Source organism: Ascaphus truei, chromosome 18, assembly GCF_040206685.1.
Source record: "Ascaphus truei isolate aAscTru1 chromosome 18, aAscTru1.hap1, whole genome shotgun sequence".
Taxonomy (NCBI): domain Eukaryota; kingdom Metazoa; phylum Chordata; class Amphibia; order Anura; family Ascaphidae; genus Ascaphus; species Ascaphus truei.
Genome location: NC_134500.1, coordinates 39556959 through 39574744, shown reverse-complemented (window position 1 = coordinate 39574744; position 17786 = coordinate 39556959). Strand labels below are relative to the sequence as shown.

General features: G+C 33.6%; 5 non-coding genes across 5 annotated transcripts; all 5 read left to right on the top strand.

Annotated features, from left to right (window-relative positions):
• Positions 1–4246: 4246 nt before the first annotated feature.
• On the top strand, positions 4247–4319 carry TRNAV-CAC (transfer RNA valine (anticodon CAC)). The gene has a single exon. It is a non-coding gene; the product is annotated as a tRNA-Val (tRNA).
• Positions 4320–10012: 5693 nt separating this feature from the next.
• On the top strand, positions 10013–10085 carry TRNAL-CAA (transfer RNA leucine (anticodon CAA)). The gene has a single exon. It is a non-coding gene; the product is annotated as a tRNA-Leu (tRNA).
• A 5733-nt stretch (positions 10086–15818) lies between these two features.
• TRNAV-AAC (transfer RNA valine (anticodon AAC)) lies at positions 15819–15891 on the top strand. Its single transcript has one exon. It is a non-coding gene; the product is annotated as a tRNA-Val (tRNA).
• Positions 15892–16179: 288 nt separating this feature from the next.
• TRNAV-AAC (transfer RNA valine (anticodon AAC)) lies at positions 16180–16252 on the top strand. Its single transcript has one exon. It is a non-coding gene; the product is annotated as a tRNA-Val (tRNA).
• A 287-nt stretch (positions 16253–16539) lies between these two features.
• On the top strand, positions 16540–16612 carry TRNAV-CAC (transfer RNA valine (anticodon CAC)). The gene has a single exon. It is a non-coding gene; the product is annotated as a tRNA-Val (tRNA).
• The last annotated feature ends 1174 nt before the right edge of the window (positions 16613–17786 follow it).

Below are 17786 nucleotides of genomic sequence, written 5' to 3'. Positions count from 1 at the left end.
GCAGAAGGTCCGTTGTTCAAAACACAGTGGAACTATGTAATTGTCTGGTCTTTTATGCATAAATGTACGTTATCAAACAGGATATTGTGATGGCAATGGAAACCTTGAATCCAGAAATATTGGATATGGTCTTAGTATCCTTTCAGACAATTTTTTCTTTACCAAATAGAGTAAGATTATTTTTTGTTCAAGTGTACTTTTTGAAATATATATTATTAAACAGAAAACGTAAGCTCAGTTTAAGCAAGATTTCGAGCACACACAAATGAATCTGATGTGCTTTCTTGCGGACAGAAAAGCTGTTTCAGGAAACAATTTTAAAAGTTCCATAGTGTAGTGATTATCACGTCTGCTTCACATGCAGAAGGTCCTGGGTTAAAAACCCAGTGGAACTATGTAGTTGTCTCGTCTTTTATGCATAAATGTACTTTTTCAAACAAGATTTTGTGACGGCAACGGAAATCTTGAATTCAGAAATATGGGCTATGGTTTTAGCATTCTTTCATACAGTTTTTTCTTTATCAAATAAAGTAAGATTCTTGTTTGTTCAAGTGTACTTTTTGAAATATATATTATTAAACAGAAAACGTAAGCTCAATTTAAGCAAGATTTCGAGCACACACAAATGAATCTGATGTGCTTTCTTGCGGACAGAACAGCTGTTTCAGGAAACAATTTTAAGAGTTAAGAGTTAAGACTTAAGTGTTAAGCAGAAGGTCCTGTGTTTAAAACCCAGTGGAACTATGTAGTTGTCTGGTCTTTTATGCATAAATGTACGTTTTCAAACAAGATATTGTGACGGCAACGGAAATCTTGAATCCAGAAATATGGATTATGGTTTTAGAATCCTTTCAGACAAATTTTTCTTTACCAAATAGAGTAAGATTCTTGTTTGTTCAAGTGTAATTTTTGAAATATATATTATTAAACAGAAAAGGTAAGCTCAATTTAAGCAAGATTTCGAGCACACACAAATGAATCTGATCTGCTTTCTTGCGGTCAGAAAAGCTGTTTCAGGAACCGATTGTAAGAGTTCCATAGTGTAGTGGTTATCACATCTGCTAACAAACAGAAGGTCCGTTGTTCTAAACACAGTGGAACTATGTCGTTGTCTGGTCTTTTATGCATAAATATACGTTTTCAAACAAGATATTGTGACGGCAACGGAAATCTTGAATTCAGAAATATGGGTTATGATTTTAGCATCCTTTTATATAATTTTTTCTTTAACAAATAGAGTAAGATTCTTGTTTGTTCAAGTGTATTTTTGAAATATATATTATTAAACAGAAAACGTAAGCTCAATTTAAGCAAGATTTCAAGCACACACAAATGAATCTGATGTGCTTTCTTGCGGACAGAAAAGCTGTTTCAGAAAACTTTTAAAAGAGTTCCATAGTGTAATGGTTATCACGTCTGCTTCACACGCAGAAGGTCCGTTGTTCAAAACACAGTGGAACTATGTAGTTGTCTGGTCTTTTATGCATAAATGTACGTTATCAAACAGGATATTGTGATGGCAATGGAAACCTTGAATCCAGAAATATTGGATATGGTTTTAGTATCCTTTCAGACAATTTTTTCTTTACCAAATAGAGTAAGATTCTTGCTTGTTCAAGTGTACTTTTTGAAATATATATTATTAAACAGAAAACGTAAGCTCAATTTAAGCAAGATTTCGAGCACACACAAATGAATCTGATGTGCTTTCTTGCGGACAGAAAAGCTGTTTCAGGAAACATTTTTAAAAGTTCCATAGTGTAGTGATTATCACGTCTGCTTCACATGCAGAAGGTCCTGGGTTAAAAACCCAGTGGAACTATGTAGTTGTCTCGTCTTTTATGCATAAATGTACTTTTTCAAACAAGATTTTGTGACGGCAACGGAAATCTTGAATTCAGAAATATGGGCTATGGTTTTAGCATTCTTTCATACAGTTTTTTCTTTATCAAATAAAGTAAGATTCTTGTTTGTTCAAGTGTACTTTTTGAAATATATATTATTAAACAGAAAACGTAAGCTCAATTTAAGCAAGATTTCGAGCACACACAAATGAATCTGATGTGCTTTCTTGCGGACAGAACAGCTGTTTCAGGAAACAATTTTAAGAGTTAAGAGTTAAGACTTAAGTGTTAAGCAGAAGGTCCTGTGTTTAAAACCCAGTGGAACTATGTAGTTGTCTGGTCTTTTATGCATAAATGTACGTTTTCAAACAAGATATTGTGACGGCAACGGAAATCTTGAATCCAGAAATATGGATTATGGTTTTAGAATCCTTTCAGACACATTTTTCTTTACCAAATAGAGTAAGATTCTTGTTTGTTCAAGTGTAATTTTTGAAATATATATTATTAAACAGAAAAGGTAAGCTCAATTTAAGCAAGATTTCGAGCACACACAAATGAATCTGATCTGCTTTCTTGCGGTCAGAAAAGCTGTTTCAGGAACCGATTGTAAGAGTTCCATAGTGTAGTGGTTATCACATCTGCTTAACAAGCAGAAGGTCCGTTGTTCTAAACACAGTGGAACTATGTCGTTGTCTGGTCTTTTATGCATAAATATACGTTTTCAAACAAGATATTGTGACGGCAACGGAAATCTTGAATTCAGAAATATGGGTTATGATTTTAGCATCCTTTTATATAATTTTTTCTTTAACAAATAGAGTAAGATTCTTGTTTGTTCAAGTGTATTTTTGAAATATATATTATTAAACAGAAAACGTAAGCTCAATTTAAGCAAGATTTCAAGCACACACAAATGAATCTGATGTGCTTTCTTGCGGACAGAAAAGCTGTTTCAGAAAACTTTTAAAAGAGTTCCATAGTGTAATAGTTATCACGTCTGCTTCACACGCAGAAGGTCCGTTGTTCAAAACACAGTGGAACTATGTAGTTGTCTGGTCTTTTATGCATAAATGTACGTTATCAAACAGGATATTGTGATGGCAATGGAAACCTTGAATCCAGAAATATTGGATATGGTTTTAGTATCCTTTCAGACAATTTTTTCTTTACCAAATAGAGTAAGATTCTTGCTTGTTCAAGTGTACTTTTTGAAATATATATTATTAAACAGAAAACGTAAGCTCAATTTAAGCAAGTTTTCGAGCACACACAAATGAATCTGATGTGCTTTCTTGCGGACAGAAAAGCTGTTTCAGGAAACATTTTTAAAAGTTCCATAGTGTAGTGATTATCACGTCTGCTTCACATGCAGAAGGTCCTGGGTTAAAAACCCAGTGGAACTATGTAGTTATCTCGTCTTTTATGCATAAATGTACTTTTTCAAACAAGATTTTGTGACGGCAACGGAAATCTTGAATTCAGAAATATGGGCTATGGTTTTAGCATTCTTTCATACAGTTTTTTCTTTATCAAATAAAGTAAGATTCTTGTTTGTTCAAGTGTACTTTTTGAAATATATATTATTAAACAGAAAACGTAAGCCCAATTTAAGCAAGATTTCGAGCACACACAAATGAATCTGATGTGCTTTCTTGCGGACAGAACAGCTGTTTCAGGAAACAATTTTAAGAGTTAAGAGTTAAGACTTAAGAGTTAAGCAGAAGGTCCTGTGTTTAAAACCCAGTGGAACTATGTAGTTGTCTGGTCTTTTATGCATAAATGTACGTTTTCAAACAAGATATTGTGACGGCAACGGAAATCTTGAATCCAGAAATATGGATTATGGTTTTAGAATCCTTTCAGACAAATTTTTCTTTACCAAATAGAGTAAGATTCTTGTTTGTTCAAGTGTAATTTTTGAAATATATATTATTAAACAGAAAAGGTAAGCTCAATTTAAGCAAGATTTCGAGCACACACAAATGAATCTGATCTGCTTTCTTGCGGTCAGAAAAGCTGTTTCAGGAACCGATTGTAAGAGTTCCATAGTGTAGTGGTTATCACATCTGCTTAACAAGCAGAAGGTCCGTTGTTCTAAACACAGTGGAACTATGTCGTTGTCTGGTCTTTTATGCATAAATGTACGTTTTCAAACACGATATTGTGACGGCAACAGAAATCTTGAATCCAGAAATATTGATTATGATTTTAGAATCCTTTCATACAATTTTCTCTTTACCAAATAGAGTAAGATTCTTGTTTGTTCAAGTGTACTTTTTGAAATATATTTTATTAAACAGAAAACGTAAGCTCAATTTAAGCATGATTTTGGGAACACACAAATGAATCTGATGTGCTTTCTTGTGGACAGAAAAGCTGTTTCAGGAAACAATTTTAAGAGTTCCATAGTGTAGTGGTTATCACGTCTGCTTCACGAGCAGAAGGTTCTGGGTTCAAAACCCAGTGGAACTATGAAGTTGTCTCGTCTTTAATGAATAAATGTACTTTTTAAACAAGATATTGTGACGGCAACGGAAATCTTGAATCCAGAAATATTGGTTATGGTTTTAGAATCCTTTCAGACAATTTTTTCCTTACCAAATAGAGTAAGATTTTGCTTGTTCAAGTGTACTTTTTGAAATATATATTATTAAACAGAAAAGGTAAGCTCAATTTAAGCTAGATTTCAAGCACACACAAATGAATCTAATGTGCTTTTTTGAAGACTGAAAAGCTGTTTCAGAAAACTTTTTAAAGAGTTCCATAGTGTAATGGTTATCACGTCTGCTTCACACGCAGAAGGTCCGTTGTTCAAAACACAGTGGAACTATGTAGTTGTCTGGTCTTTTATGCATAAATGTACGTTATCAAACAGGATATTGTGATGGCAATGGAAACCTTGAATCCAGAAATATTGGTTATGGTTTTAGAATCCTTTCAGACAATTTTTTCTTTACCAAATAGAGTAAGATTCTTGTTTGTTCAAGTGTACTTTTTGAAATATATATTATTAAACAGAAAAGGTAAGCTCAATCTAAGCAAGATTTCGAGCACACACCAATGAATGTGATGTGCTTTCTTGCGGACTGAAAAGCTGTTTCAGAAAACTTTTTTAGGAGTTCCATAGTGTAGTGGTTATCATGTCTGCTAAACACACAGAAGGTCCTGGGTTCAAAACCCCTTTGGAACTATGTAGTTGTCTGGTCTTTTATGCATAAATGTACGTTTTCGAAAACAAGATATTGTAACGGCAACGGAAATCTTGAATCCAGAAATATTGGATATTGTTTTAGTATCCTTTCAGACAATTTTTTCTTTACCAAATAGAGTAAGATTCTTGCTTGTTCAAGTGTACTTTTTGAAATATATATTATTAAACAGAAAACGTAAGCTCAATTTAAGCAAGATTTCGAGCACACACAAATGAATCTGATGTGCTTTCTTGCGGACAGAAAAGCTGTTTCAGAAAACATTTTTAGAGTTCCATAGTTTAATGGATAACCTGCCTGCTTCACACGCAGAAGGTCCTGGATTCAAAACCTAGTGGAACTATGTAGTTGTCTTGTCTTCTATGCATAAATGTACGTTTTCAAACAAGATATTGTGACGGCAACCGAAATCTTGAATCTAGAAATATGGGTTATGGTTTTAGCATCCTTTCATACATTGTTTTTCTTTACCAAATAGAGTAAGATTCTTGTTTGTTCAAGTGTACTTTTTGAAATATATAATATTAAACAGAAAACGTAAGCTCAATTTAAGCAAGATTTCGAGCACACACAAATGAATCTGATGTGCTTTCTTGCGGACAGAAAAGCTGTTTCAGAAAACATTTTTAAGAGTTCCATAGTGTAATGGTTATCACGCCTGCTTCACATGCAGAAGGTCCAGGATTCAAAACCCAGTGGCCCTATGTAGTTGTCTGGTCTTTTATGCATGAATATACGTTTTCAGACAAGATATTGTGACGGCAACGGAAATCTTAAATTCAGAAATATGGGTTATGATCTTAGCATCCTTTTATATAATTTTTTCTTTAACAAATAGAGTAAGATTCTTGTTTGTTCAAGTGTATTTTTTGAAATATATATTATTAAACAGAAAACGTAAGCTCAATTTAAGCAAGATTTCAAGCACACACAAATGAATCTGATGTGCTTTCTTGTGGACAGAAAAGCTGTTTCAGAAAACTTTTTAAAGAGTTCCATAGTGTAATGGTTATCACGTCTGCTTCACACGCAGAAGGTCCGTTGGTCAAAACACAGTGGAACTATGTAGTTGTCTGGTCTTTTATGCATAAATGTACGTTTTCGAAGACAAGATATTGTAACGGCAACGGAAATCTTGAATCCAGAAATATTGGATATGGTTTTAGTATCCTTTCAGACAATTTTTTCTTTACCAAATAGAGTAAGATTCTTGTTTGTTCAAGTGTACTTTTTGAAATATATATTATTAAACAGAAAACGTAAGCTCAATTTAAGCAAGATTTCGAGCACACACAAATGAAACTTATGTGCTTTCTTGCGGATAGAAAAGCTGTTTCAGAAAACATTTTTAAGAGTTCCATAATGTAATGGTTATCACGCCTGCTTCACATGCAGAAGGTCCAGGATTCAAAACCCAGTGGCACTATGTAGTTGTCTGGTCTTTTATGCATAAATATACGTTTTCAAACAAGATATTGTGACTGCAACGGAAATCTTGAATTCAGAAATATGGGTTATGATTTTAGCATCCTTTTATATAATTTTTTCTTTAACAAATAGAGTAAGATTCTTGTTTGTTCAAGTGTATTTTTTGAAATATATATTATTAAACAGAAAACGTAAGCACAATTTAAGCAAGATTTCAAGCACACACAAATGAATCTGATGTGCTTTCTTGCGGACAGAAAAGCTGTTTCAGAAAACTTTTTAAAGAGTTCCATAGTGTAATGGTTATCACGTCTGCTTCACACGCAGAAGGTCCGTTGTTCAGAACACAGTGGAACTATGTAGTTGTCTGGTCTTATATGCATAAATGTACGTTATCAAACAGGATATTGTGATGGCAATGGAAACCTTGAATCCAGAAATATTGGATATGGTTTTAGTATCCTTTCAGACAATTTTTTCTTTACCAAATAGAGTAAGATTCTTGCTTGTTCAAGTGTACTTTTTGAAATATATATTATTAAACAGAAAACGTAAGCTGAATTTAAGCAAGATTTCAAGCACACACAAATGAATCTGATGTGCTTTCTTGCGGACAAAAAAGCTGTTTCAGAAAACTTTTTAAAGAGTTCCATAGTGTAATGGTTATCACGTCTGCTTCACACGCAGAAGGTCCGTTGTTCAAAACACAGTGGAACTATGTAGTTGTCTGGTCTTTTATGCATAAATGTACGTTATCAAACAGGATATTGTGACGGCAATGGAAACCTTGAATCCAGAAATATTGGATATGGTTTTAGTATCCTTTCAGACACTTTTTTCTTTACCAAATAGAGTAAGATTCTTGCTTGTTCAAGTGTACTTTTTGAAATATATATTATTAAACAGAAAACGTAAGCTCAATTTAAGCAAGATTTCGAGCACACACAAATGAATCTGATGTGCTTTCTTGCGGACAGAAAAGCTGTTTCAGAAAACAATTTAAAGCGTTCCATAGTGTAATGGTTATCACGCCTGCTTCACATGCAGAAGGTCCAGGATTCAAAACCCCGTGGAACTATGTAGTTGTCTTGTCTTTTATGCATAAATGTACGTTTTCAAACAAGATATTGTGACGGCAACAGAAATCTTGAATTCAGAAATATGGGCTATGGTTTTAAGCATTCTTTCATACAATTTTTTCTTTACAAAATAGGGTAAGATTCTTGTTTGTTCAAGTGTACTTTTTGAAATATATATTATTAAACAGAAAACGTAAGCTCAATTTAAGCAAGATTTTGAGCACACACAAATGAATCTGATGTGCTTTCTTGCGGACAGAAAAGCTGTTTCAGAAAACATTTTTAAGAGTTCCATAGTTTAGTGGTTATCACATCTGCTGAACACGCAAAAGGTCCGTTGTTCAAAACACAGTGGAACTATGTAGTTGTCTGGTCTTTTATGCATAAATATACGTTTCAACCAAGATATTGTGACGGCAACGGAAATCTAGAATCCCGAAATATTGGTTATGGTTTTAGAATCCTTTCATACAATTTTTTCTTTACCAAATAGAGTAAGATTCTTGTTTGTTCAAGTGCACTTTTTGAAATATATATTATTAAACAGAAAACGTAAGCTCAATTTAAGCAAGGTTTCGAGCACACACAATTGAATCTGATGTGCTTTCTTGCGGACAGAAAAGCTGTTTCAGGAAACAATTTTAAGCGTTCCATAGAGTTGTGGTTATCACATCTGCTTAACACGCAGAAGGTCCTGGGTTCAAAACCCAGTTGAACTATGTAGTTTTCGCGTCTTTTATGCATAAATGTACGTTTTCGAAAACAAGATACTGTAATGGCAACGGAAATTTTGAATCCAGGAATATTGGATATAGTTTTAGTATCCTTTCAGACAATTTTTTCTTTACCAAATAGAGTAAGATTCTTTTTTGTTTAAGTGTACTTTTTGAAATATATATTATTAAACAGAAAACGTAAGCTCAGTTTAAGCATGATTTTGAGCACACACAAATGAATCTGATGTGCTTTCTTGCGGACAGAAAAGCTGTTTCAGGAAACAATTTTAAGAGTTCCGTAGTGTAGTGGTTATCACGTCTGCTTCACACGCAGAAGGTCCGTTGTTCCAAACACAGTGGAACTATGTAGTTGTCTATTCTTTTATGCATAAATGTACGTTTTCAATCAAGATATTGTGACGGCAATGGAAATCTTGAATCCAGAAATATTGGTTATGGTTTTACAATCCTTTCAGACAATTTTTTCTTTACCAAATAGAGTAAGCTTCTTGTTTGTTCAAGTGTATTTTTTGAAATATATATTATTAAACAGAAAAGGTATGCTCAATTTAAGCAAGATTTCGAGCACACACAAATGAATTTAATGTGCTTTCTTGCGGACAGAAAAGCTGTTTCAGAAAACATTTTTAGGAGTTCCATAGTGTAGTGGTTATCATGTCTGCTTAACACGCAGAAGTTCCTGAGTTCAAAAACCCAGTGGAACTTTGTAGTTGTCTTGTCTTTTATACATAAATGTACGTTTTCAAACAAGATATTGTGACGGCAACGGAAATCTTGAATTCAGAAATATGGGCTATGGTTTTAGCATTCTTTCATACAATTTTTTCTTTACCAAATAGAGTAAGATTCTTGTTTGTTCAAGTGTACTTTCTGAAATATATATTATTAAACAGAAAACGTAAGCTCAATTTAAGCAAGTTTTCAAGCACATACAAATGAATCTGATGTGCTTTCTTGCGGACAGAAAAGCTGTTTCAGAATACATTTTTAGGAGTTCCATAGTGTAGTGGTTATCACGTCTGCTTAACACGTAGAAGGTCCTGGGTTCAAAACCCAGTGGAACTATGTAGTTGTCTTGTCTTTTATGCATAAATGTACATTTTCGAAAACAAGATATTGTAATGGCAACTGAAATCTTGAATCAAGAAATATTGGATATGGTTTTAGTATCCTTTCAGACAATTTTTTCATTACCAAATAGAGTAAGATTCTTGTTTGTTCAAGTGAACTTTTTGAAATATATATTATTAAACAGAAAACGTTAGCTCAATTTAAGCAAGATTTCGAGCACACACAAATGAATCTGATGTGCTTTCTTGCGGACTGAAAACTGTTTCAGAAAACATTTTTAAGAGTTCCATAGTGTAATGGTTATCACGCCTGCTTCACATGCAGAAGGTCCAGGATTCAAAACCCAGTGGAACTATGTAGTTGTCTGGTCTTTTATGCATAAATATACGTTTTCAAACAAGATATTGTGACGGCAACGGAAATCTTGAATTCAGAAATATGGGTTATGGTTTTAGCATCCTTTTATACAATTTTTTCTTTACCAAATAAAGTAAGATTCTTGTTTGTTCAAGTGTACTTTTTGAAATATATATTATTAAACAGAAAACGTTAGCTCAATTTAAGCAAGTTTTCGAGCACACACAAATGAATCTGATGTGCTTTCTTGCGGACTGAAAAGCTGTTTCAGAAAACTTTTTAAGAGTTCCATAGTGTAGTGGTTATCACGTCTGCTTCAAACGCAGAAGGTCCTGGGTTCAAAACCCAGTGGAAATATGTAGTTGTCTTGTTTTTTATGTATAAATGTACGTTTTCAAACAAGATATTGTGACGGCAACGGAAATCTTGAATTCAGAAATTTTGGTTATGGTTTTAGAATCCTTTCATATAATTTTTTCTTTACCAAATAGAGTAAGATTCTTGTTTGTTCAAGTGTACTTTTTGAAATATATATTATTAAACAGAAAACGTAAGCTCAATTTAAGCAAGATTTCGAGCACACACAAATGAATCTGATGTGCTTTCTTGCGGACTGAAAAGCTGTTTCAGAAATCTTTTTAAGAGTTCCATAGTGTAGTGGTTATCATGTCTGCTAAACACGCAGAAAGTCCTGGATTCAAAATCCAGTGGAACTATGTAGTTTTCTGGTCTTTTATGCATAAATGTACGTTTTCGAAAACAAGATATTGTGACGGCAACAGAAATCTTGAATTCAGAAATATTGGTTATGGTTTTAGTATCCTTTCAGACAATTTTTTCTTTACCAAATAGAGTAAGATTCGTGTTTTTTCAAGTGTACTTTTTGAAATATATATTATTAAACAGAAAACGTAAGCTCAATTTAAGCAAGATATCGAGCACACACAAATGAATCTGATGTGCTTTCTTGCAGACTGAAAAGCTGTTTCAGAAAATATATTTAAGAGTTCCATAGTGTAATGGTTATCACATCTGCTTCACACGCAGAAGGTCCGTTGTTCAAAACACAGTGGAACTATGTAGTTGTCTGGTCTTTTATGCATAAATGTACGTTTTCAAACAAGATATTGTGATGGCAACGGAAACCTTGAACGATTGGCTCAATCTAATTAAACTAATTTGACTACTTGGAACGTGATTGGTTGTTTATAATTAGTGTCGTATACCATTGCAATCACTGCATATAGCAGATAACGACTCTGCTGTAATATATTTGTCACTTTAAACAATTTGGAGAATATATAGAACACAATATATTTGACAATTGGATAAACATTGTATATGGTAAAATACACATATTATACAATAATGGTGCTATGTGCATAAACATGGAGCATTTTAAAAAATGAACATAGGAAAGATAGGGGGACCAATGGATACTAAACTCCAACTGTATAAGCCATATAAGGCCAACCGGAACATAGTTAAAAACTTTAACTAAGGGAATTAGGGATACCCTTATGCTAACATTACCTTAATGGTATGGCTTATCGTTTTGAGTTATTTGGATAATTTAGGTCATTTACCCATGGGAGATATTTATCTTATTGTGCATCATATATGTTGTTTTAGATGCATATTGGTACTTTATTCAAACTTAACCCTAATGCCAATCCATTTAGTAAATTATACTTATGAGAGGGATTTCTAGGAGAAAATTATGGGATTAAGAATATGCTAAATACTTCTACATGGATTATAGACCAGTAGCATATTGAGACATGGGACTAGAGTTTAATGTTCATAGTATGTAACATTGGGACTACTCTCTAATACCCTTTATAATAAAGCTCATATTACCTGTATGTGTGTAGACACATTAACTCATGGTCAATACCTAGTGCACTTTCTGGCGTATAGTACAAGAAATTATACCCCAAAGGAGGGGAACAATATATCATATGGAATGAACTCTACTATATTACTATTCATTATTGTTGTGACCTCACTCGAATTACTATACACTCTAATTAATATAGTGAATAAACAAATTCCTAATATAATACAAAACCATAATGTATACACTCATACATCAACTCATGTAATATTTGTTACCCGTGTGTATTTTAATTATAACCCTTGTGCAATATAATGTAAGGTAAAATATTAAATAAAATATTCAATAAAGTGCTTTATATAACGCCAATCATACAATAAACATACAAATTAATTCGATAGTGTACACGACATAAATCCGTTATACCTCTATTGTGACATTCATCTGTAATGCGTACTTATGCTAATAAATCTATTATCATATGTCTACATATAAGGACATATATTATATTCATCAGTGCTACCTATAAAGAAAAATTTTAAAGCCCATATTATATAGGCTGTATGCAATAAATGGGTGTGTGCTTCGAGTGTTTGTTTTCTGAAAATTTCAGGGGAGATGTTAACCCAATAATGAATGGGTGTGTAATTGAAGTACTTGTAGTTATGACAATATCAGGGGCGATGTTTACCTATTAGAGACACAATGGACATAATATTAATTATGTCTTGGTTTCAGTTTATGGTTAAGCAGTGGTGCCTCTGGGGTAAAGCAATGCGTAGGTTACACTTAAATTGGATATTTACTGTTTACTGATTAAATATCAGACCAAAGGTATAATGCATACATATCAAGGGAGAGTCTGGATACAAATTCTAGAGACTTAAATAAATCATATCCACCTAACAAATTCAACATTCTAAATACAAGCTAGTGGAGATACTATGTTATACATTTTAACTTAGCAACGTAGTTACACATCTTATCTAATCAGATACTAAAGATGAACTGAATCATATCCACCTTGCAGTTACAACATACCAAAAACATGCTAATAAAGACACTGTAATATAAATATTGTCCTAGCAACGAAGCTACGCAGCTCATCTTTGGCCCGTTTAAATCCTCGTGACCACAATATTGTGTATGTTAATTATCACATAATAGTTCCCCTAAAACAAAGACATATGAATGTGGAGGTCATATCTAAAGTATAACACCAGTTTGATTGTCCATTGATACATAGTGTGAAGTATATTGACTGCAGAGCACATAAAGAAGTCATGGAATAGTGTGTTAATCCTTTAGGAAGGATCCCAGATCTATATCGATATTCATACCGTTAGGGATTAGTGTTTTCATGGTATAAATCCAAAACGTTTCTTGTCTTGAGATTTTAATGACCTGGTTCCCCCCCCCCCTCCAATTGGGGTGGATTCTGTCAATACCTAGAAAATTTAACCCAATTGGGTTTTGATCATGGTGTTCCTTGAAGTGTTTGGAGACACTGTGTTGCATAAAACCTCGCTCAATGTTCCTTATGTGCTCTGCTATTCTCAACTTCAATTTCCTAGTTGTTCTCCCTATGTACTGTTTGTTACATGGACATTGCAACATGTAGATCACATTGTTGGAGTTACAATCTATGAAATCTTTGATTGTAAACTCCCTCTGTGTTACTTCTGATTTTACCTTCTTAAAGGATTTTTGTGTGTTGGGATTGATCTTACACCCTCTACATGTTTGGCATTTAAAGAAACCATTTGTAATGCTTACTGGTTTAATACATTCTTTCCTCAAGCAACTAGGTGCAAGTCTTTGTTTTAAATTTGGGGCCTTCATGAATATTATTTCTGGATTTTTTGGCAATATCTGTTGTAGTAATGGATCTTGATGGAGAATATTCCAATGTTTGTGGAATATTCTCCTGATATGCTGTGAAGATTCATTATACTGCACCGACACACTTTATTCGAGCAAATACCCGGTATGTACCTGGCAGATACCTGGAATGCGCCGCTCCTCACCTCTGACAAGCCCCGTTGCATTTGCCTTCCCAGCCTGGGTTCATGCCTGGCTGATGGGCGGCTGATCTGTTAAATGATAATGATTAGGATTTAATAGGCTGCAATGCTTCGCGTGTCTACCAGATGGCATAAATTCATGAATTGTAATGCAGTATATATATATGTACTGTGCAGTATTGCAGCCAACGGGAATAAAATGCTTCAATCCCTGCCGGAAAATAACTCAATGCACTCGGGCAGAAAACAGTCACAAACCTCAATACACCCGGGTATACCCGAATTCGTGGGACTAGCCGAGCTCGAATAAAGTGTGTCGCCAGTGTATCTGGTGACAAATGGAATTGAGATTTTATCTTTCTCCCCATTCCTACCTTGTTCCTTATTCGGTTTGTATTTTAATAACTCTTTTCTCTCCATTTGAGTCACTTTTTGGTAAGCTGTGTTCACTACCTCCTTCTTATATTTTCTTTCAGTAAACTTTTCCATCAATTCTTGTGCTTGTTCATGATACGTGTCTTCTTGTGTACAGTTCCTACGCACTCTTTGTAGTTGGCCCAGAGGTATGTTGTCAATCCATCTGTCTAGATGGCCACTATCTCCCATGAGAAAATTGTGACAGTCCACATCTTTTACATATGTTTTGGTTTCTAGTGATCCATTAAGGACATATATGTTCAAGTCTAGAAATTCTATACTGTCTCGACTGTGCTTATTGGTAAACTTGAGGTTGTAGGGATTGTTGTTAAGTAATTCCAGAAAGTTATCTAGTAGCTCCAGGCTACCGTCCCAGATGAACAATATGTCATCTATATATATATGCCACGAGTAAGATTCTTGTTTGTTCAAGTGTACTTTTTGAAATATATATTTTTAAACAGTAAACGTAAGCTCAATTTTAGTTTGATTTTGAGCACACACAAATGAATCTGATGTGCTTTCTTGCAGAATGAAAAGCTGTTTCAGATAATATTTTTAAGAGTTCCATAGTGTAATGGTTATCACATCTGCTTCACACGCAGAAGGTCCGTTGTTCAAAACACAGTGGAACTATGTAGTTGTCTGGCCTTTTATGCATAAATGTACGTTTTCAAACAAGATATTGTGATGGCAACGGAAACCTTGAATCCAGAAATATTGGTTATGGTTTTAGAATCCTTTCAGACAATTTTTTCTTTACCAAATAGATTAAGATTCTTGTTTGTTCAAGTGTACTTTTTGAAATATATATTATTAAACTGAAACGGTAAGCTCAATTTAAGCAAGATTTCGAGCACACACAAATGAATCTGATGTGCTTTCTTGCGGACTGAACAGCTGTTTCAGAAAACATTTTTTAAGAGTTCTATAGTGTAGTGGTTATCACGTCTGCTTAACACGCAGAAAGTCCTGTGTTCAAAACCCAGTGGAACTATGTAGTTGTCTGGTCTTTTATGCATAAATGTACGTTTTCAAACAAGATATTGTGACGGCAATGGAAATCTTGAATTCAGAAGTATGGGTTATGGTTTTAGAATCCTTTTATACAATTTTTTCTTTACCAAATAGAGTAAGATTCTTGTGTGTTCAAGTGTACTTTTTGAAATATATATTATTAAACAGAAAACGTAAGCTCAATTTAAGCGTGATTTTGAGCACACACAAATGAATCTGATGTGCTTTCTTGTGGACAGAACAGCTGTTTCAGGAAACATTTTTAGGAGTTCCATAGTGTAGTCGTTATCACGTCTTATTGAAACGCAGAAGGTCCTGGGTTCAAAATCCAGTGGAATTATGTAGTTGTCTGGTCTTTTATGCATAAATGTACGTTTTCAATCAAGATATTGTGACGGAAACGGAAATCTTGAATCCAGAAATATTGGTTATGGTTTTAGAATCCTTTAAGACAATTTTTTCTTTACCAAATAGAGTAAGATTCGTGTTTGTTCAGTGTACTTTTTGAAATATATATTATTAAACAGAAAACGTAAGCTCAATTTTCAAACAAGATATTGTGACGGCAACGGAAATCATGAATCCAGAAATATGGGTTATGGTTTTAGCATCCTTTCATACAATTTTTTCTTTACCAAATAGAGTAAGATTCTTGTTTGTTCAAGTGTACTTTTTGAAATATGTATTATTAAACAGAAAACGTAAGCTCAATTTAAGCTAGATTTCAAGCACACAAAAATGAATCTGATGTGCTTTTTTAAAGACTGAAAAGCTGTTTCAGAAATTTTTTTAAAGAGTTCCATAGTGTAGTGGTTATCACGTCTGCTTAACACGCAGAAGGTCCTGGGTTCAAAACCCAGTGGAACTATGTAGTTGTCTTGTTTTTTATGTATAAATGTACGTTTTCAAACAAGATATTGTGACGGCAACGGAAATCTTGAATCCAGAAATTTTGGTTATGGTTTTAGAATCCTTTCATATAATTTTTTTCTTTACCAAATAGAGTAAGATTCTTGTTTGTTCAAGTGTACTTTTTGAAATATATATAATTAAACAGAAAACGTAAGCTCAATTTAAGCAAGATTTCGAGCACACACAAATGAATCTGATGTGCTTTTTGCGGACTGAAAAGCTGTTTCAGAAGACATTTTTTAAGAGTTCTATAGTGTAGTGGTTATCACGTCTGCTTAACACGCAGAAGGTCCTGGGTTCAAAACCCAGTGGAACTATGTAGTTGTCTGGTCTTTTATGCATAAATGTACAATTTCAAACAAGATATTGTGACGGCAATGGAAATCTTGAATTCAGAAGTATGGGTTATGGTTTTAGAATCCTTTTATACAATTTTTTCCTTACCAAATAGAGTAAGATTCATGTTTGTTCAAGTGTACTTTTTGAAATATATATTATTAAACAGAAAACGTAAGCTCAATTTAAGCGTGATTTTGAGCACACACAAATGAATCTGATGTGCTTTCTTGCAGACAGAAAAGCTGTTTCAGGAAACAATTTTAAGAGTTCCATAGTGTAGTGGTTATCACGTCTGCTTCACACGCAGAAGGTCCTGGGTTCAAAACCCAGTGGAACTATGTAGTTGTCTTGTCTTTTATGCATAAATGTACGTTTTCAACGAAGATATTGTGACGGCAACAGAAATCTTGAATCCCGAAATATTGGTTATGGTTTTAGAATCCTTTCATACAATTTTTTCTTTACCAAATAGAGTAAGATTCTTGTTTGTTCAAGTGTACTTTTTGAAATATATATTTTTAAACAGTAAACGTAAGCTCAATTTTAGTTTGATTTTGAGCACACACAAATGAATCTGATGTGCTTTCTTGCGGACTGAAAAGCTGTTTCAGAAAACATTTTTAAGACTTCCATAGTGTAATGGTTATCACGCCTGCTTCACATGCAGAAGGTCCAGGGTTCAAAATCCAGTGGAAATATGTAGTTGTCTTGTCTGTTATGCATAAATGTACGTTTTCAAACAAGATATTGTGACGGCAATGGAAATCTTTAATTCAGAAGAATGGGTTATGGTTTTAGAATCCTTTTATACCATTTTTTCTTTACCAAATAGAGTAAGATTCTTGTTTGTTCAAGTGTACTTTTTAAAATATATATTATTAAACAGAAAACGTAAGCTCAATTAAAGCAAGCTTTCGAGCACACACAAATGAATCTGATGTGCTTTCTTGCGGACAGAAAAGCTGTTTCAGAATACAATTTTAAGAGTTCCATAGTGTAGTCGTTATCACGTCTAATTAAAACGCAGAAGGTCCTGGGTTCAAAATCCAGTGGAATTATGTAGTTGTCTGGTCTTTTATGCATAAATGTACGTTTTCAATCAAGATATTGTGACGGAAACGGAAATCTTGAATCCAGAAATATTGGTTATGGTTTTAGAATCCTTTAAGACAATTTTTTCTTTACCAAATAGAGTAAGATTCTTGTTTGTTCAAGTGTACTTTTTGAAATATATATTATTAAACAGAAAACGTAAGCTCAATTTTCAAACAAGATATTGTGACGGCAACGGAAATCATGAATCCAGAAATATGGGTTATGGTTTAAGCATCCTTTCATACAATTTTTTCTTTACCAAATAGAGTAAGATTCTTGTTTGTTCAAGTATACTTTTTGAAATATGTATTATTAAACAGAAAAGGTAAGCTCAATTTAAGCAAGATTTCGAGCACACACAAATGAATCTGATGTGCTTTCTTGCGGACAGAAAAGCTGTTTCAGAAACATTTTTAG